We start from the raw sequence: 22,303 nt of genomic DNA, 5'->3' as shown, positions 1-22,303 counted from the left end.
GTTACTGTATTAACTCTTGGTATTACTTCTTGTTGATCCCTGCTATGTACATACGATGGAGCTTTTACTGTATTAACTCTTGGTATTACTTCTTGTTGATCTCTCGTATGTACATATGATGGAGCTGTTACTATATTAACTCTTGGTATTACTCCTTGTTGATCTCTGGTATGTACATATGATGGAGCTGTTACTGTATTAACTCTTGGTATTACTTCTTTTTGATCTCTGGTATGTACATATGATGGAGCTGTTGCTCTATTAACTCTTGGTATTACTTCTTGCTGATCTCTGGTATGTACATACGTTGGAGCTGTTACTATATTAACTCTTGGTATTACTTCTTGTTGATCACTGGTATGTACATATGATGGAGCTGTTACTGTATTAACTCTTTGTTTTACTTCTTGTTGATCTGTGGTATGTACATATGATGGAGCTGTTACTGTATTAACTCTTGGTATTACTTCTTGTTGATCTCTGTTATGTACATATGATGGAGCTGTTAGTGTATTAACTCCTGGTATTACTTCTTGTTCATCTCTGGTATGTACATATGATGGAGCTGTTACTGTAGTACCTCTTGGTATTACTTCATGTTGATCTCTGGTATGTACGTACGATGGAGCTTTTACTGTATTAACTCTTGGTATTACTTCTTGTTGATCACTGGTATGTACGTACGATGGAGCTGTTACTGTATTAACTCTCTGTATTACTTCTTGTTGATCTCTGTTATGTCGCTACAATGGAGCTGTTACTGTATTAACTCTTGGTATTACTTCTTTTTGTTCTCTGGTATGCACATATGATGGAGCTGTTACTGTATTAACTCTTGGTATTACGTCTTGTTGATCTCTGGTATGTACATACGATGGAGCTGTTAGTGTACTAACTCTTGGTATTACTTCTTGTTGATCTCTATTATGTACATACGATGGAGCTGTAACTGTATTAACTCTCTGTATTACATCTTGTTCATCTCTGGTATGTACATACGATGGAGCTGTTACTGTATTAACTCTTGGTATTACTTCATGTTGATCTCTGGTATGTACATACAATGGAGCTGTTACTGTATTACCTCTTGGTATTACTTCTTGTTGATCTCTGGTATGTAGATATGATGGAGTTGTTACTGTATTAACTCTTGGTATTACTTCTTGTTGATCTCTGGTATGTACATACGTTGGAGCTGTTACTGTATTAACTGTTGGTTTTACTTTTTGTTGCTCTCTGTTATGTACATATGATGGAGCTTTTACTGTGTTAACTCTTGGTATTACTTCTTGTTGATCTCTGGTATGTACATTTGATGGAGCTTTGACTGTGTTAACTCTTGGTATTACTTCTTGTTGATTTCTGGTATGTACATATGATGGAGCTGTTAGGGTATTAACTCTTGGTATTACTTCTTGTTGATCTCTGGTATGTACATATGATGGAGCTGTTAGTGTATTAACTCTTGTTATTACTTCTTGTTGATCTCTGGTATGTACATACGATGGAGTTGTTGCTACATTAACTCTTGGTATTACTTCTTGTTGATCTCTGGTAAGTACATACGATGGAGCTGTTACTGTATTAACTCTTGGTATTACTTCTTGTTGATCTCTGCTATGTACATACAATGGAGCTGTTACTGTATTAACTCTTGGTATCACTTCTTGTCGATCTCTGGTATGTATATATGATGGAGCTGTTACTGTATTAACTCTTGGTATTACCTCTTTTTGATCTCTTGTATGTACCTACAATGGAGCTATTACCGTATTCCCTCTTGGTATTACTTCTTGTTGATATCTGGTATATACTTACAATGGAGCTGTTACTGTATTAACACTTGGTATTACTTCTTGTTGATCTCTGGTATGTACATATGATGGAGCTGTTACAGTATTAACTCTTAGTATTACTTCTTATTGACCTCTGGTATGTACATATGATGGAGCTGTTAGTGTACTAACTCTTGGCATTACCTCTTGTTGATCTCTGGTATGTACATATGATGGAGCTGTTACTGTATTAACTTCTGGCATTACTTCTTGTTGATCTCTGGTATGTACATACAATGAAGCTGTTACTGTATTAACTCTTGGTGTTGCTTCTTGTTGATCTCTGGTATGTACATATGATGGTACTGTTACTGTATTAACTCTTGGTATTACTTCTTGTTGATCGCTAGTATGTACATATGATGGATCTCATACTGTATTAACTATTGGTATTACTTCTTGTTGATCTCTGGTATGTACATACGATGGAGCTGTTACTGTATTAACTCTTGGTGTTATTTTTTGTTGATCTCTGGTATGTACATACGATGGGGCTGTTACTATATTAATTCTTAGTATTACTTCTTGTTGGTCTCTGGCATGTACATACGATGGAGCAGTTACTGTATTAACTCTTGATATTACTTCTTGTTGTTCTCTGGTATGTACATATGATGGAGCTGTTACTGTATTAACTCTTGGTATTACTTCTTGTTGATCTCTGGTATGTACATACGATGGAGTTGTTGCTACATTTACTCTTGGTATTACTTCTTGTTGATCTCTGGTAAGTACATACGATGGAGCTGTTACTGTATTAACTCTTGGTATTACTTCTTGTTGATCTCTGCTATGTACATACAATGGAGCTGTTACTGTATTAACTCTTGGTATCACTTCTTGTTGATCTCTGGTATGTACATATGATGGAGCTTTTACTGTATTAACTCTTGGTATTACCTCTTCTTGATCTCTGGTATGTACCTACAATGGAGCTATTACTGTATTACCTCTTCGTATTACTTCTTGTTGATATCTGGTATATACTTACAATGGAGCTGTTACTGTATTAACACTTGGTATTACTTCTTGTTGATCTCTGGTATGTACATATGATGGAGCTGTTACAGTATTAACTCTTAGTATTACTTCTTGTTGATCTCTGGTATGTACATAAGATGGAGCTGTTAGTGTACTAACTCTTGGCATTACCTCTTGTTGATCTCTGGTATGTACATATGATGGAGCTGTTACTGTATTAACTTCTGGCATTACTTCTTGTTGATCTCTGGTATATACATACAATGAAGCTGTTACTGTATTAACTCTTGGTGTTGCTTCTTGTTGATCTCTGGTATGTACATATGATGGTACTGTTACTGTATTAACTCTTGGTATTACTTCTTGTTGATCTCTGGTATGTATATACGATGGATCTCATACTGTATTAACTATTGGTATTACTTCTTGTTGATCTCTTGTATGTACATACGATGGAACTGTTACTGTATTAACTCTTGGTGTTACTTTTTGTTGATCTCTGGTATGTACATACGATGGGGCTGTTACTATATTAATTCTTAGTATTACTTCTTGTTGGTCTCTGGCATGTACATACAATGGAGCGGTTACTGTATTAACTCTTGATATTACTTCTTGTTGTTCTCTGGTATGTACATATGATGGAGCTGTTACTGTATTAACTCTTGGTATTACTTCTTGTTGATCTCTGGTGTGTTAATATGATGGAGCTGTTACTGTATTACCTCTTGGTATTACTTCTTTTTGATCTCTGGTATGTACATATGATGGAGCTGTTACTGTATTAACTCTTGGTATTACTTATGTTGATCTCTGCTATGTACATACAATTGAGCTGTTACTGTAATAACTCTTGGTATTACTTCTTGTTGATCTCTGGCATGTACATATGATGGAGCTGTTACTGTAGTAACTCTTGGTATTACTTCGTGTTGATCTCTGGTATGTACATACGATGAAGCTGTTACTGTATTAACACTTGGTATTACTTTCTCTTGATCTCTGGTATGTACATACGATGGAGTTGTTACTGTTTTAACTCTTTGTATTACTTCTTGTTGATCACTGGTATGTACACACAATGGAGCTGTTACTGTATTAACTCTCCATATTACTTCTTGTTGATCTCTGTTATGTCCATACGATGGAGCTGCTACTCTGTTAACTGTTGGTATTACTTCTTTTTGATCTCTGGTATGTACGTAGAATGGAGCTGTTACTGTATTAACTCTTGGTATTACTTCTTGTTGATTTCCGGTATGTTTATTCAATGGAGTTGTCACTGGATTAACTCTTGTTATTACTTCTTGTTGATCTCTGGTATGTACATACGATGGAGCTGTTACTGTATTAACTCTTGGTATTACTTCTTGTTGATCCCTTTTATGTACATATGATGGAGCTGTTACTGTATTAACTCTTTGTATTACTTCTTGTTGATCTCTGGTATTGTCATACGATGGAGCTGTTACTGTATTAACTCTTGGTATCAATTCTTCTTGATCACATACGATGGAGCTGTTACTGTATTAACTCTTGGTATTACTTCTTGTAGATCACTGGTATGTACATACAATGGAGCTGTTATTGTATTAACTTCTGGTATTACGTGTTGTTGATCTCTGGTGTGTACATATGATTGAGCTGTTACTGTATTAACTCTTGGTATTACTTCTTGTTGATCCCTTGTATGTACATATGATGGAGCTGTTATTGTATTAACTCTTGGTATTACTTTTTGTTGATTTCTGGTATGTACATATGATGGAGCTGTTACTGTATTAACTTGTGGTATCAATTCTTGTTAATCACATACGATGGAGCTGTTACTGTATTAACTCTTGGTATTACTTCTTGTTGATCACTGGTATGTACATACGATGGAGCTGTTATTGTATTAACTTCTGGTATTACGTCTTGTTGATCTCTGGTATGTACATATGATGGAGCTGTTAGTGTATTAACTCTTAAAATTACTTATTGTTGATCTCTGGTATGTACATACGTTGGAGCTGTTACTGTATTAACTCTTGGTATTACTTTTTGTTGATCTTTGGTATGTACATACGATGGAGCTGTTAATGTATTAACTCTTGGTATTACTTCTTGTTGATCTCTGGTATGCACATATGATGGAGCTGTTACTGTATTAACTTCTGGTATTACTTCTTTTTAATCTCTGGTATATACATACAATGGAGCTGTTACTGTATTAACTCTTGGTATTACTTCTTGTTAATTTCTGGTATGTACATACGATGGAGCTGTTACTGTATTATCTCTTGGTATTACTTCTTGTTGATCTTTGGTATGTACATACGATGGATCTGTTACTGTATTTATGCTTGGTATTACTTCTTGTTGATCTCTGGTATGTACATACGATGGAGCTGTTACTGTATTAACTCTTGGTATTACTTCTTGTTGATCTCTGGTATGTAGATATGATGGAGCTGTTACTGTATTCACTCTTGGTATTACTTCAAGCTGATCTCTGGTATGTACCTACAATGGAGCTGTTACTGTATTAACTCTTGGTATTACTTCTTGTTGATCTCTGGTATGTACATACGATGGAGCTGTTACTACATTAACTCTTGGTATTACTTCTTGTTGATCTCTGGTATGTACATACGATGGAGATGTTACTGTATTAACTCTTGGTATTACTTCTTGTTGATCTCTGGTATGTACACACGATGGAGCTGTTACTGTATTAACTCTTGGTATTACTTCTTGTTGACCTCTGGTATGTACATATGATGGAGCTGTTAGTGTACTAACTCTTGGTATTACTTCTTGTTGATCTCTGGTATGTACATACGATGGACCTGTTAGTGTACTAACTCTTGGTATTACTTTTTGTTGATCTCTGGTATGTACTTATGGTGGAGCTTTTACTGTATTAACTTCTGGCATTATTTCTTGTTAATATCTGGTATGTACATACGATGGAGCTGGTACTGTATTAACTTTTAGTATTACTTCTTGTTAATTTCTGGTATGTACATATGATGGATCTGTTACTGTATTAACTCTTGGTATTTCTTCTTGTTGATCTCTGGTATGTACATACGATGTAGGTGTTACTGTATTTACTCTTCGTATTACTTCTTGTTGATCTCTGGTATGTACATATGATGGAGCTGTTAGTGTATTAACTCTTGCTATTACTTCTTGTTGATCTCTGGTATGTACATATGATGGCGCTGTTACTGTATTAACTCTTGGTATTACTTTTTGTTGATCCCTGGTATGTACATACAATGGAGCTTTTACTGTATTAACTCTTGGTATTACTTCTTGTTGATCTCTGGTATGTACATATGATGGAGCTGTTACTATATTAACTCTTGGTATTACTTCTTGTTGATTTCTGGTATGTACATATGATGGAGCTGTTACTGTATTAACTCTTGGTATTACTTCTTTTTGATCTCTGGTATGTGCATATGATGGAGCTGTTACTCTATTAACTCTTGGTATTACTTCTTGCTGATCTCTGATATGTACATATGATGGAGCTGTTACTATAGTAACTCTTGGTATTACTTCTTGTTGATCTCTGGTATGTACATATGATGGAGCTGTTACTGTATTAACTCTTTGTATTACTTCTTTTTGATCTCTGGTATGTACATATGATGGAGCTGTTACTGTATTAACTCTTGATATTACTTCTTGTTGATCTCTGTTATGTACATATGATGGAGCTGTTAGTGTATTAACTCTTGGTATAACTTCTTGTTCATCTCTGGTATATACATACGATGGAGCTGTTACTGTATTAACTCTTGGTATTACTTCATGTTGATCTCTGTTATGTCGCTGCAATGGAGCTGTTACTGTATTAACTCTTGGTATTACTTCTTTTTGTTCTCTGGTATGTACATATGATGGAGCTGTTACTGTATTAACTCTTGGTATTACTTCTTGTTGATCTCTGGTATGTACATACGATGGAGCTGTTAGTGTACTAACTTTTGGTATTACTTCTTGTTGATCTCTGGTATGTACATACGATGGAGCTGTAACTCTATTAACTCTCTGTATTACTTTTTGTTGATCTCTGGTATGTACATACGATGGAGCTGTTACTGTATGAACTCTTTGTATTACTTCATGTTGATCTCTGATATGTGCATACAGTGGAGCTGTTACTGTATTAACTGTTGGTATTACTTTTTGTTGCTCTCTGGTATGTACAGGTGATGGTGCTTTTACTGTGTTAACTCTTGGTATTACTTCTTGTTGATCTCTGGTATGTGCATATGATGGAGCTTTTACTGTGTTAACTCTTGGTATTACTTCTTGTTGATTTCTGGTATGTACATATGATGGAGCTGTTAGTGTATTAACTCTTGGTATTACTTCTTGTTGATCTCTGATATGTACATATGATGGAGCTGTTAGTGTATTAACTCTTGTTATTACTTCTTGTCCACTGAAAAGGGCTCATCTTGGCCCAATGGAATTTCCTGGTTAACAAACATCAAATAAATTTAAAAAAATAAAATAAAGTAATGTGAAGTGTTAGGGCTAGGGGCAAAGTTGGAGTTAGGATTAACATGGATGAGTAAGGGGGCAGGGGACCCCACTACAGAATATACTTGGTCAAAAAACACACACAACACTCAAGCTAATCCCTTACCTAGCCTTTACTCTAACCCTTACCCATGAATATGTCCACAATTATCCTTTCACTTCTACTTATATTTATCATATATACATTTCCTAAATAAATCTGTCCTCTTCTCTAACTTTTACTCTAACCTTAACCAGAAAAAACTCTTACGCACATAAACTCATCCCCATTTGCTGCTACTACATGTACATTTTGTCAGGAAAAGCAATGGTCATTTCTTTTTTAGAACTTCAGCATTCAACCCTTAATGAATAGGATCATTCCTGATTGCTAAAACAGCTATTGACATTGTATGTTTGAACACATAAATCTATATCTATATATGTATGTATATATATATATATATATATATATATATATATATATATATATAGATAGATATATACATATATATATATATATATATATATGTGTGTGTGTGTGTGTATGTGTGTGTGTATGTGTGTGTAGATATATGTCTGTGCATGGGTCTACTTTATATGATCGACTTTTCACAAAGTCGAAATTCATATGGCCGAGACCATATAATCGAAAAAAAAAAAAAAAAAGAAAAGCCGAACATGTAAACGCAAAAACACAACGAACACTTACGTAAAAGCTCCACCCCCCCACACCCTCTGTAACTTAAATATATCAACTCGGAGATTGCACTACAGTGCAGAAGAGGGAAATTTTCCCATTCCACACTGTACGGAGATAGCGGATCCCCCTGGTCGGCTTTTCAAAAGTTGATTATATGGTCTCAGCCATATGAATTTCGACTTTGTGAAAAGTCGATCATGTGTACATACATACACATATAGATAGATTTCTGTGAGTCTGCTTGTCCTCACTATGTTTGCGTGGGTTTCCTCTGGGTGCTCTGGTTTTCTCCCACATTCCAAAGACATGCGGTAGGTGGCTTGGGCACTTTAAATTAGCCAAGGTATGAGTGTCCAAGCAAGTGTGTGTGCTGTGGAAACACTGCAGAGGCAGGGCTAGCCACCCAGCACTGTAAACTTTAGCTCTAAATAACTGTTACTAGTGAAGTAACACCCCGACCCCATGTGCAAAAATGGGAAAAAGGGATTGTGAATGGATGTGTGTGGTGTGTGTGTGTATGTGTGTGTGTGTGTGTGTGTGTGTGTGTGTGTGTGTGTGTGTGTGTGTGTGTGTGTGTGTGTGTGTGTGTATATGTGTGTGTATATATATATATATATATATATATATATATATATATATATATAGTTACATGTTAAATTGTCGAGTGATCAAAACGTCGTGCATGGGAACATCGAGACCAAAACGTTGCATGAACAGAATTGCAAAAACCCAGAACATCGGCAGTTATAACATCGACTCTACACATCACAATATCCAACATCCAAAATCCAACGTAAATACTGTAAAGTGATAACACAATTAAGAACAACACACACAAAAACATCATTGCAGGGCGGCAAGCCCCCCTGCACCCCTACACCCCCCTGCTTAAATATACCACCTCCAAGATCACACTACAGCAAGGAACAGTGAGTTACCCAGGGAACAATATTTGCACCCTCCGCCATGCTGGCAGATAGTTCTGATGTGAATATTACAGCTATAACACAACTTACATACACTTGTCGATGACAACTGCTATGGACTTCCAACCTCCTTCCGGTTGGCTGGTACGTTACTATAGTGTCAACGTTATAACTGCCGATGTTCTGGGTTTTCGCTATTCTGTTCATGCGACGTTTTAGTCTCGATGTTCCCATGCTATATATTATATATATATATATATATATATATATATATATATATATATATATATATATATATATAAAATCTATCAAGGAACCCCACAATCTAGAATTCAGTCTCACCCCATATCCACATCATACATAAAAAACTCCTTCAGAATCTAAAGCTATGTTCTAATTTTGCAGATAATATTCCTGCCAAATTTCTTTAGATAGCCAATGACTCAGTAGCCTACCCTATAAGCATCCTCATCAAGAGATCTATCCAAGAGTCCTATGTCCATGGCCTTTGGAAAAAGCTATAATCCTTCCACTACATAAAGGTGGCTCATCCTCCGGTATCTCAAATTTTCGACCCATTGCTATTCTTTCTCCTATATCAAAAATACTAGAAAAATGCATCCAAAACAACTCATCCATTGCCTTCTAAACAATAACATCCTCTCCCCCACCCAACATGGTTTTCGGCGAGGGCATAGCACAACTACTGCTCTGATCTGCTTCCTAGATATTTTCAATAAACCCCGTGACTCAGGCCTTAGATTATCAGCTCTCTTTTTGGATCTTTCCAAATCATTCAATACTATCTCCCACACCGTACTCCTGACGCAACTCTCATCCGTAGGACTTTCCTCTCAATCACTTAATCGGTTCAAGAGCTATCTCTCTGACAGGCAACATACTGTCAAATGGCATAACTCTATTACCTTCACAACCCTACAGGCATCCCACAGGGCTCAATTTTAGGATCTCTTCTGTTTAATATTTTCATAAATAATTTCACAAAGATATTCCAAACTCCTCCCTAGTCCAGAATGCAGATGACTCAGCTGTAGTCTGCTCTGCTCCCAACCCAAATTATCTACAGCAAATCACTCAAACAGCATTTTCTATAGCAGAAACCTGGATCCACAAAACACACCTCTCTCTTAATGCCAAAAAACTAAGCTTATGCTGTTTACCCCCAAAAGGAATACTATTCTCTATAAAGAAGGTTTCAATATAATGTCTCTAAACTCTACAATAATTGAATTAGTAGCAATACCATATTACTAGGTGTCATAATAGATGATAACCTAAAGTTTGATCTTTTTGTCCAATCCATCATCAATAAAACATACAAAAAACAAGGGTTACTTTACAGGCACAACAGGTTTCTCTCCTTATCAACTAAACAAGCTCTTGCCCTCACCTACCTTCTACCATCTCTAACCTAAGGTGCACCATTGTTAACTAACCCACAGTCTTCCCTGAAACTAAAGCTAGAATCCTGTTACTATAAGATTGCCAAATTTGCTACAGGTGGTCACCACTCTTCTCATCATTGCTATGCCCTAAGGAAACTACAATGGCTAGAATTCCCTCACCACCTATTACTTATTCAGTTAAGCACCTCACATAAACTCATTCATAAACCATTATATTGTCCTGCTCTCAGTTCCCTACTTGCCCTCTACACCCCTCTTTGGCCCCTTCAATGTGACCACCAACACTTCCTCCAAATCCATAAACCAAATCTACCTCCAGGAAATCTCCTATATTCCTGGACCATTGTCAGGCTATGGTATAAGCTCCCTTCCTCTATATGTAGTGATCAACATCCCTCAGACTTCAAAACTGCCCTTCATAATTACCTCCTTTCTGCTCAAAAATTCTTCATTACTTTTTAAAAGTAACAAATATATTGAGAAAAATGTTTCAAATAAATTTAAACAAAAAGGAAAAAAAACTATGTACCTTATTTACATTTGGCCTGAAACTGGAATTATATAGAAACCTTTCTGATATAAACATATAAAAATATTAGTCATATAATTTTTTAAGAAGAGTCAGAATTCATTTTTAAAATCTCAGTAAGGGATGCAATCTTCCTCCACGGATTGTTGCACCACAGTCTTGGATAAGTCCTCAGTTCTTTGATTTTGATTTCCAGTATTGCTGTTTCATTGAATAATGTTAAAAATTCTTCAAAGGTAGGAGCAGAGTTGGACTTCCATTTTCTGGAGATGCATTTCCTAGCAACTGCTAGGATTGTCCATAGTAAATACATATTTTCTTTTTTAATTTCTAAATTTTCATTTCCATTCAACAAAATTAAAGCTTTAGTTAATATAAATGAATCTGTATATATAGCTTGTAAAAAATTGTTAATATCTTTCCAGAATTTTTCAACAAAAATACAATCATGAAAATCCAGTCTGCTTTACAATTTTGTAAACATCTCCAACAAGTAGCATTATTGAAAGAACTGAGATTGGCTAGTTTGTTAGGTGCATAAAATGCTCTATGCATAAAATAAATATATAAAGTCTCCAAAATTGCATGTTAGAAGTTAATTTAATCGAAAGCAGCAAGTTAGGTTTGCTTTCCAAGGATATGTTAATGAATGTCCTTTGGTAATGTAATAATCATTTCCTTTCTATTTGGATATGTAACTGCACTGATGCACTTACTATTACCTATGATGCAGTTACCTGACTTCACTTTGTATCAATCTCAGCCTGGCGTCCAAGCCTTACAATCTACCTAATTACCCTGTATTGCATCTTCACTATCTAGCCTCTTTAACCATTCTATCGTTTACACTATTTGTTGTAACTTTATTAACCAGTTTCCCTCCTGCTACTAACCTTAATCACCTTGTCACTACTCATTCAGTCTGCTCTTACTTCTATACTTCCCACAATTTAGTTACTAGAATCAGAAATCCTGTACCATTTGTCTATTCCAATTTGGTGCATTTTACTCATTCTTAATTTCCTCACATGATTACTTTGGATTTCTTTTATTTATATATATATTTATATATATTTTTTGTGGATTATATCATTATACTTTGCAAATATGCATGGAGACTCTTGTGATGTCACTTTGCTTTTTGCTGTTCAGATTTCATATTTTATATTGTGATATTGTTATGTTATATTATTATGTTATATTGCCATGTATTGTTATGTTGTTTTTCTCTGTATTGGAGGTTTTCTCCCCAGGCCTCCACTGAAAATGGGCTCTTTACAGCCCAGTGGACTTTCCCAGTAAACAAAAGTCCATAAATAATTAAATTAAAAAATATATATATATATATATATATATATATATATATATATATATATATATATAGATATAGATATGTGTGTGTGTGTGTGTGTGTGTCTTGCATATCCATAGTGTCTGTGCCTTATTCATGCACCAGCTATACACTACAGCCTAGCCTCTCTCCTATTCAAGGTACTAAGGCACTGGTGTGACTGTTGACCTGTCTGTATTATTCCCAATGTAGCTTTTCCATTGTGTCCCCATCCCACCCTTTTATCTACCTTGGACATAGAAGCAGATATTTTTACCCCATACACATCTTCACCTGTCTTCCTTATTTATATCTCCTTTTTCAATACTTAATTGGCAGCTTTATAAAGCATACATGTATTAATGTTTGCATTTATGGCTATTAAAGAAAGAATCACTTCAGATCACAGAATATGTTAGGCGACTTTGAACATTTAGGAAGGAACATGCAGGTATAGACACAAGAGCACTAACACAGTGCCTTTGCTTGAAACAATACTTAGAGTCATGTGAACATGTAAATGATTAAACATATTGATGTGCTTTTAAACAAATAGATAACAATATGACATCAACAGCAAGTTAAGTGTTGCCCCATCATCAATAGCAGTTTAAATATTACCATTTATTCCTGTCTTTTACTATGTCTGGCTGCTTCCAAACTTTCAAGTTCATATAAGCCAAAGGTAGCCATAAGGCATACTCTATACTTGGCTGCACCGTTTTCATCATCCCTCCTAATTTATTTAGCATTTATGGCTATTAAAGAAAGAATCACTTCAGATCACAGAATATGTTAGGCGACTTTGAACATTTAGGAAGGAACATGCAGGTATAGACACAAGAGCACTAACACAGTGCCTTTGCTTGAAACAATACTTAGAGTCATGTGAACATGTAAATGATTAAACATATTGATGTGCTTTTAAACAAATAGATAACAATATGACATCAACAGCAAGTTAAGTGTTGCCCCATCATCAATAGCAGTTTAAATATTACCATTTATTCCTGTCTTTTACTATGTCTGGCTGCTTCCAAACTTTCAAGTTCATATAAGCCAAAGGTAGCCATAAGGCATACTCTATACTTGGCTGCACCGTTTTCATCATCCCTCCTAATATCCTACTAGCTGGCCTTTGTCAGAAACCAACTCCTTCATCATTCTCAGAATAATATACTGTTCAATCCATATGGATAAAGTCCGGAGTCTGTTGGGTGCTTCTCGTGCCATTGTTTGGTTTGCTGAAATGAGTCATTACAAAAACTGTGTGTTGTGCGATGGCTGGACTAATCAATCTGATTTGATCACGTTTTGTTTGCTTTAAACAGTAAATCTGTAGCATATGATATGATAAATGATACAGACATTATGCAAACCATCAGTTATGAAATACACAGTCTGTAATTACAGTATGCTATTGACTGAGCAATCCAATATTAATGCTTGTTTCCAAGCTTTTTCATGTCCCTACTGATGACATACTTTATCAGAATATTTTCCATATAGATTGACATTTACATGCTGGCAATTACACATTTATAGCTATTAAAGTGTCCTATTCATGGTACCAACTTTCATACACCTGAGTTCTTTCTTTCTTTCTTCCCTTGCGCATTCTTGTTTATAGTCTACAAATTAGTCAGTTCAGAATGATGCCTTCATGTATATGACTCACAGTAAAGATGTGTTTTAGGTGTTTATCTTTAGTCTTTTATTCCCAGACTCTCAATGCCAGGGCATCCACGGTGTCTCTCACTAAACTTTATTTTCTGTTGTTGTGTCTGCTGGTACTTTCCCTCCCATATTAACAGTACCAGACAATTTATACAAAGTCTCTGCTTTCTGACATTCAAATATTCCTTTACTCCTCTACAGTATTCAGCAGTTTATATCTGCTTCCTCAATCATTTTACCTGAGCTCCCCTGTTGCTTTATCACACTGATCCAAAGTTACCAAAAAATAAGTTTAAACATTGCAACACCTTTAGTCAAAATAGTGAGGCAGAATAAAAGCTAAGTGTTCTGCACATACCACTTTGTAAGATGTGTTCTTGAAATAACAGAGGACAACCAGCTTATTTTAAAATGGTAGTACATTTAGCTGCTTGCACATGTGGCACAGGCCTTTTATATGGACAAAACTACAGACGAGCTGAATAATAGAAGGAAAGATGTATTTGTTATAAAAGAAAAAATGCTGATCATGCCTCATATCAACATAGGGGTTGAGATTCACAGACAACAGCATTACATATCCACAGTTCTAAATATCACACATCCCATAGCATGACTTAGCCTGTAACTGCTCAGATGAACATTTAGGACTTACTGTACATTGTGCTAGTATTCCAGAAAAAAAGAGTGTCTAGTAAACAAGTAGAACCACATTATGGGGAGTGCGGTTAGATAGGCATAGTGAAGGAGTTGTTCTTGTAAAGTACTTGTATCACATACCTCTCAATCTCTTAACACAAAAAAATATGGACAAAGCCAAAAATAATGGCAGGCCAAAGGCTCAAAACTAGAGGCAATTTTTAAATACTGTTTTCTAAACTGATTAGCATGCTTTTTCTGAAGGATATGCAGTCTGAAAAGTAAATGTCTGTCATTATTAAGAGATATCAGTCCTCCGTGATTTGCCAGAAAACCACAGATTTTTATGAGGAACCAACCAAAAATATTAAGCAAAAATATGGACATTCAGCAAAATTCTGGACAGTTGAGAGGTATGACCTGGGACCAAATTGTCCATTTCAAAGGGAAGACAGACACAGGTGCTCAAGTGTGCCTGCCACATGTGCAGTGTCAGATACCCAAAGCAGGGCAAACACAGCAAAGTGCCAGTCTGGTTCATCAGGGAAATGGGTAGGAAAGGGGAGATAAGAGAGTTAAAAAAGTGAGAACAGCAAACAGAGAAAAACACTGTGATGGCAATTTGCACATGGCATAGTCAGAAGACACAATGACATTGTCAACAGCACTAACACTGAAGGGCTCAGAAATGCTCCATATATGGGGAGCCTGCTGAGGGTCAGGCTGCATCTTCAGCATCACCAGTGATTAGCTGACATCCTGTAATGTGAGCCCCACCCAGGGTATGCATGAGCTGCATGTCTCTAAAATGCACATGCACCCAAAGGCTAGAAGTATGGTGTCCAGCTAAGCTGCAACCATGAATCCAGGACATAGTCTTTATCATCAGATGTGTTGGTCAGTGATTCAGGAACAGACACATGCTGACCACACCAGTGAGCAGATGGTTAGTGTACTGTATGGCCTGCAATATGACATGTAATGCCTATATGACCTGTGGATTGACATCCAGTGATAGTGCAATAACATGGAGTACAGGGAAACAAAGTAGATATTACCTCTCATGTCACTGTTGGCTAAAGCTGTATTCATGAGACAATAGGTAACCACCATTTAATCTGTCTTTGCAGTTGCTACTGCCTGTGGCCATGGAAGGGTCTGGATTTGTGAAGGCTACTCACAGATCAGTCATACCCTGATGGGACATTTTATCTCTGAGATAGAATCACTTTTATCTCTGACCACAGATGCTCCCACACCTGGCTATGGCTGGTTTCACAGCACAGCACCTCATTCCTCTCAGGCTGTATCCTTGGGACACATCACAAAGTCACATGTTCCTACTCCTTTAGTTCTATGCTATCAACATTCCTTGTGGGCAGAAAGAACATCAGTCCTATGCATGACCATCACCTTTACACCCTTGACATGACACACCTTTCAGGCTGCACAGTCATACTCCCAAAGATCTCCATAATCCCAGTCACAGACTGCATCAAGCCTCAAGGCTACAGGCCACCATCATCCACATTACCATTGTCCATGACGTGGCAGGCAAACCACATACTGCAGGACATGATCCCTGACTTCCCACAACCTACTTCCAGACTGTGTGGCTATCATAGCTACCTCCCATGATATTGTCCCATATAATATTATTGCTGTTACCTGTTCCTGTTTCTCCCAAACATGTGTAAACAATGATGGCCTTGCCAGGCCCTAACTTATGTGGTAAGGCAATGTCAGATACACGGCATGGCCAGTCCATGAACAGCCTGACCATAGCCAGTGGATAATAATACATATATCATTTAATTCTATGTGTTATTTCTACTATGGCCTATAGTTGTAAACCAGATGCTGCCTCCTTGTCAGTGGTAAAATGCACTGTGCCCCCTTGCCTCACATGGGCTACTATGGCTGCCTGTTCCTTCTCAAACTATTCAACCTAATACTTGTCCACTGCTACATCAGATATGTGTGATGGATCCTGCTGGGGTGTTTCATTGCTATTGCAGCTTTTATCTGCATAGTCAAGTTATGCAGCAAGGCACAAAATAAGACTATCTGTCTGTAGGTCTGAGGTTAGTACTGCATTGCTCCACTGGAGTGTAAGTCTGAGGTTAGTACTGCAGTGCTCCACTGGAGTGTAGGTCTGAGGTTAGTACTGCAGTGCTCCACTGGAGTGTAGGTCTGAGGTTAGTACTGCAGTGCCCCACTGGAGTGTAGGTCTGAGGTTAGTACTGCAGTGCTCCACTGGAGTGTAGGTCTGAGGTTAGTACTGCAGTGCTCCACTGGAGTGTAGGTCTGAGGTTAGTACTGCATTGCTCCACTGGAGTGTAGGTCTGAGGTTAGTACTGCATTGCTCCACTGGAGTGTAGGTCTGAGGTTAGTACTGCAGTGCCCCACTGGAGTGTAGGTCTGAGGTTAGTACTGCAGTGCTCCACTGGAGTGTAGGTCTGAGGTTAGTACTGCAGTGCTCCACTAGAGTGTAGGTCTGAGGTTAGTACTGCAGTGCTCCACTGGAGTGTAGGTCTGAGGTTAGTACTGCAGTGCTCCACTGGAGTGTAGGTCTGAGGCTAGTACTGCAGTGCTCCACTGGAGTGTAGGTCTGAGGTTAGTACTGCAGTGCTCCACTAGAGTGTAGGTCTGAGGTTAGTACTGCAGTGCTCCACTGGAGTGTAGGTCTGAGGTTAGTGCTGCAGTGCTCCACTAGAGTGTAGGTCTGAGGTTAGTACTGCAGTGCTCCACTGGAGTGTAGGTCTGAGGTTAGTACTGCATTGCTCCACTGGAGTGTAGGTCTGAGGTTAGTACTGCAGTGCCCCACTGGAGTGTAGGTCTGAGGTTAGTGCTGCAGTGCTCCACTGGAGGCATCAAGAAAGTGGAAGCCATATTCATTGAATCTGGGTGCACAGGATTATATGCAGTGTTGGCTGTGGTTTAGGGGTGCAGATGAGGTGGGGGTCATAAGTCATAATTTCAATGCATAACCATAATTTCCTGCAACCAACAGTAACAGTAGTATATGTGGCCTATTATGTGACTGCATGCTGACCATAAAAGCTGGCATCTCTACCAGAATACTTCTGCACCTAATAAGTAGATGCCCTTGTGGGAAGTCAGTCTGATCAAACCACTGGTATAGGTCAGGTGTGCTATATATGTGAGTCATGGTAACTGACTCGGTGGTAAAAAGAAGGATTATAGATGATACCCTGGAAACTGCAGACCACCTGGCAGTTGAGGAAGTACAAATACTTTCTCTTGATGTATATAACACCCTATGGACCAGGTGGTATCTTGATGGCAATGTATGTGCAATGAGTGGCTCTTGGGACCTCAGTATAATGGGCAATGGTATAAAATGCCTGCACAGTGGTGGTAGTTCTCTTCTTTGCCATTTTGGGGAATCGGTTATGCTTCACTACATGCTGCAACATAATATCAAGAAAATGGAACAGAACATGGAACGCTAATGTCTGCAATATTCCTAGCATGTCTTTTGAGTATGACTTTAAGGCAAGGTCACATATGTCTGAGTTGGTCGTAGTTCAGGTGAATGTAAAAGATCCCATGCCACCTATCAAAAAAGTAGGGAAAGTTCCCCAATGCCCTGGCTAAATTTCCCCTAGCAGTATAAATACTACCTTTGGTCTCCTCTGAAAAGAGTTGACTAGTCTAGTGGATGTAACTTGTTCAACAAAGGATAAATAAAAATAAATAAAATAAATTTTGTAGGTTGTTGATTGGTCCCAATAGCTAGTATGGATAAAGCTACTCACACATTACAATGGGCAGTTCATGCACCCTCTTTATTTTGCATGTGGGTGACAGACTTTGACAAGCTCCTGTATGATCTGTCTATCATGTCAAAGTGGTCAACGATATTCTGGTGCTGACAGTGTCAACTGCATTGGCACACTGAGCCATACATGACACTTCACTGGCACTGGATGTACACTGAGTTGCATTATGACACATTGTTGGCACTGGATCTGATAGCAACAACTAACATTATTTTGCTATAGCTGCTGCTATGAAAAATAATGCAGCATCCAGCACACTAGCTATTCATGGTTCAGACTAGGTGATTTTGTCCACCTATGAATCACTCTATCACTCTTGACTGCATCATTTGCCTAATCAATATCCTTCATTTTCATCAGGACCATCATTTTCATATCCTTATGTGGTCATCTACATACACTGCATACCACATTTTTCCCACAATGCAGCTGCACTACTTTTACCTGTCAATCATCACCTCTCCACTTGTTGCCACTTTTCATGCTAATCACTCTAGCATGTACAAGTTGCTGTGATTTTAATGTTTTTAAATTCCAGGTTTTATTTGTGCCAGGTGATGTCTTGAGGATTTGTGATTATACTAATCAACTTATTAGCAAACAGGTTGAATGCAACTTTCCACCTTGGTTTCAGTGATATTGCTTTAAACTACCTTTGTTAAAGACCAGACAGGTGAGACATTAACTAACTAATAGGTCTTAGAAGTATATAACAGCTGTGGCTTTTCAAGTATGTATATGTCTCATCAAGTGCTAGAAACAAAAGTGCTTACCTTCAGATATGTTTACCCTTTTTTTTTTTTCCAAACAATCTTTATTGAATTTTGATATAAAACAACAAGCAAAATCAAAACAACTAGAAGTTGATAAAATATAAGTATATATGAGCAATATGCTAACACAATACTACATCCACAAAAGGGTAACAGCTCTAAAAATAACTATATACATAGTGCCATACAGATCTAAATGCTAAGGTATGTATCCTACATCTGTTTGCCCATGAGTTAAAAAAGGGGAAGAAAGAATAAAAACTTGTTCCAAAAGACTTCTTAATTATTTTAGCATGGTACATTCAGCTAATATCTAGTATTGAAAAAATAAGGTTCCATAGGTGTTTAAATTCCAATTTTTTACGAGGGTTGACAATTATCAATTTTTGAGAAGTTATGTATGTAACTGCCATTTTTCTGAAACCCTCCCAAGATAGTTTGGAGCGATCTATCCAATGTTTGGTAATATAAAATTTAATCAACAGACATATAATAATCAGGCTTTTAGACTTAAGGGGTGGCATATTAATACGGGTAATATGGAGTAGCGCCATTTCCCAGGATAGTGTTGACTTGTGATAGCCCATTTTATCCAATCTAACCTTGAGGGAGCACCATAAGTTATGCGCATATTTGCAATACCACAGAATATGTATAATATCTGCATGTGGATGTGGGCAACAAGGGCATGATATGGAGATAGAGGCATTGAATTTATTTAGGTGAGTTGGGGTAAGATATAGATTATTTATAATCATAAATTGAGTGTAGGTAAATTTCTTGAAGGGGGAGTATTTAAGCGTAAGAGTTATCGATTCTTTCTTCTTTTGTAGAGATAAATTGGACCCTTGTCAATTCCAATAATCAGCAAAGGTAACTTCATCCCCATAAAGGTATGTGGAGAATGCTTTGTATGAAATGGAGAGCATATGTTTCTTGACACTTAAGTTTAAGAGCAGTGGGGTGATTATATTGATTTCAGTTTCTGCTTTGTGTTGATTTGTAAGAAGGGATGAAAAGAGATCTCTTAACTGCCTCAAAATGATAGTATAAGCTTTAGACAGCGATAAAGTTCCTCTAAACTCATTTAGAGGGAGATGTTGAAATTTGAGTATATCCCATATCGTGTAGTTTTTGATCATAGGAAATCTGTTTAGGTTCAGCATTTGGCCTCCCATTGTAATGTTAGGATTTAAATGGATAGGCTGTAATAGTGGTAGGGCATTGGATAGGCCTACCTGATTGAAAAGTTCCTGAAAGTCCTCAATTAGGTCCTTAAGAATTTTATGAATTTTCATTGTCTTAATTGAAGCTCTCGTAAGGAAAGGCAAAGATTTGGGATTAATATTTTTATTAATAGCATATTTATGCCATATCTTGGTCCAGATAGGGGACCATACCATGGATTCAGTGGCATAGTTGGCTATGCTAAGAATTCTATTAGCTCGGATAATTCTATAGTATAGAATGAGATTTGGTAAGGCCATACCTCCTTTCTGCTTGGGAGCTGTGAGTTTACAGTACGACATTCTGACTGATTTTGGGTGCCAAATGAACTTTCCAATCTCTTTCTGGATTTTCTTGATAAAAGTGACTGTAGCTGGGGATAAGGAGGAATTATATTGATAAAGAATTTTTGGGAGTATATTCATTTTGACAATGGCGATTTTGGAAAGTGTAGAGAGTTTCAGTAGCTGCCAACGTTTCATATCCTGTGTGATAGAGTTCCAAATCTTTACTAGGTTAGCTTGCATTATAGAGGAATATGAGTCTTCATAAGTAACTCCTAGATATTTAATTGAGTGGGAGGTATGAAAAGGCAAGATTGGAAAGAGATAAGGCTTGTGGGCTGCAGGGTTAATTTGGAAAATATGAGACTTATTAGCATTAATTTTATAGTCAGAAAATGCTGCAAAGGTATCTATGGAGTCTATTAACTTTACTGCATTGTTAGAGGGATACATGAAATATAAGTTAAGGTCATCAGCAAAGGCAGCAAATTTAATATTAAGATTACATAGTTTCGGGGTGGCATAATAGGCTTTCTGTGTAATAAACAGAAGTAGCACTTCAATGTATAGGTTGAACAGTAGGGGAGACAGAGGGCACCCTTATCTCGTGCCATTGGCTAATTTAATCGGTCTTGAGAGTTTCCTGTTTATATAAATGTGTGTGTATGAGCTATTGTATAGAGTCTTTATTAGGGCAATGAATTCAGAGGGGAGACCAAACTTTGAAAGAGTTAGAAACAAGAAGTCCCAGTTGACTCTATCAAAGGCTTTATTTGCGTCAAGTATCAAAGCGTAGATAGGGTCTCGGCTCTGTTTAGATAATTGCATCATTGATTCTAGTATTAGGGTGTTGTCCCATGTGTGTCTGTTGCTCATAAATCCAGTTTGCTCTGGAGAGATCAGATCATTCAACACATCTTTCAATCTAGTAGCTAGGATCGAGGATAAGATTTTAATATCCACGTTGATAAGTGATATTGGTCTATAATTATTAGGATTCGTATCGTCCATTGAAGATTTGGGGATTAGGATAGTTTTTGATAGATTAATGTATGGATCTTTAATGCCATTGACAGCTATGGATTTAAACAGGTCTAGTAAGATAGGAGCTAGAGTGGCTTTATATGATTTATAGAATTCAGATGGGAAGCCATCGGGACCCGGGGCCTTTCCTGTTTTCAGTTTGTCAATAGATTCTATGATTTCAGTAATGTTAAACTGGGCTCTAAGTTTATCTTTCTGTAGTTCAGTGATCTTTGGAAAGTCAATCATATCTAAAAAATTATCCATCTCTTCTTTGGAGGCTGTGTGGCTGGAATGTTTTACTCTTTTTTGATAAAGGAGTTCTAACATTTATATCTCTTAATTGTTTTTGATAAACGAGTTTTAACATTTATACCACTTCATTCTTTATATTTTAGTTATTAGTCTATCTGTTCAATGTTTTTAGTGTCACTTTCATCTTTTGATTGCACCCTACAGGTATGTTGCCCTCAGCTTTACTGTTTAATATTGATTTCTATTATCTACCCTGTATATTTGTTCCTGTTACTTGGTTCACATTTTGAAATGCTACGCTACTTTCCGATCTGCAGCAGGACAGACAATTAATACTACCATATTTTGATACATACAGAGGGCA

This window comes from Protopterus annectens, chromosome 5.part0 (genome assembly GCF_019279795.1).
Source record: "Protopterus annectens isolate FY-2018-M chromosome 5.part0, PAN1.0, whole genome shotgun sequence".
Taxonomy (NCBI): domain Eukaryota; kingdom Metazoa; phylum Chordata; order Ceratodontiformes; family Protopteridae; genus Protopterus; species Protopterus annectens.
This window is presented reverse-complemented; position numbering follows the sequence as displayed.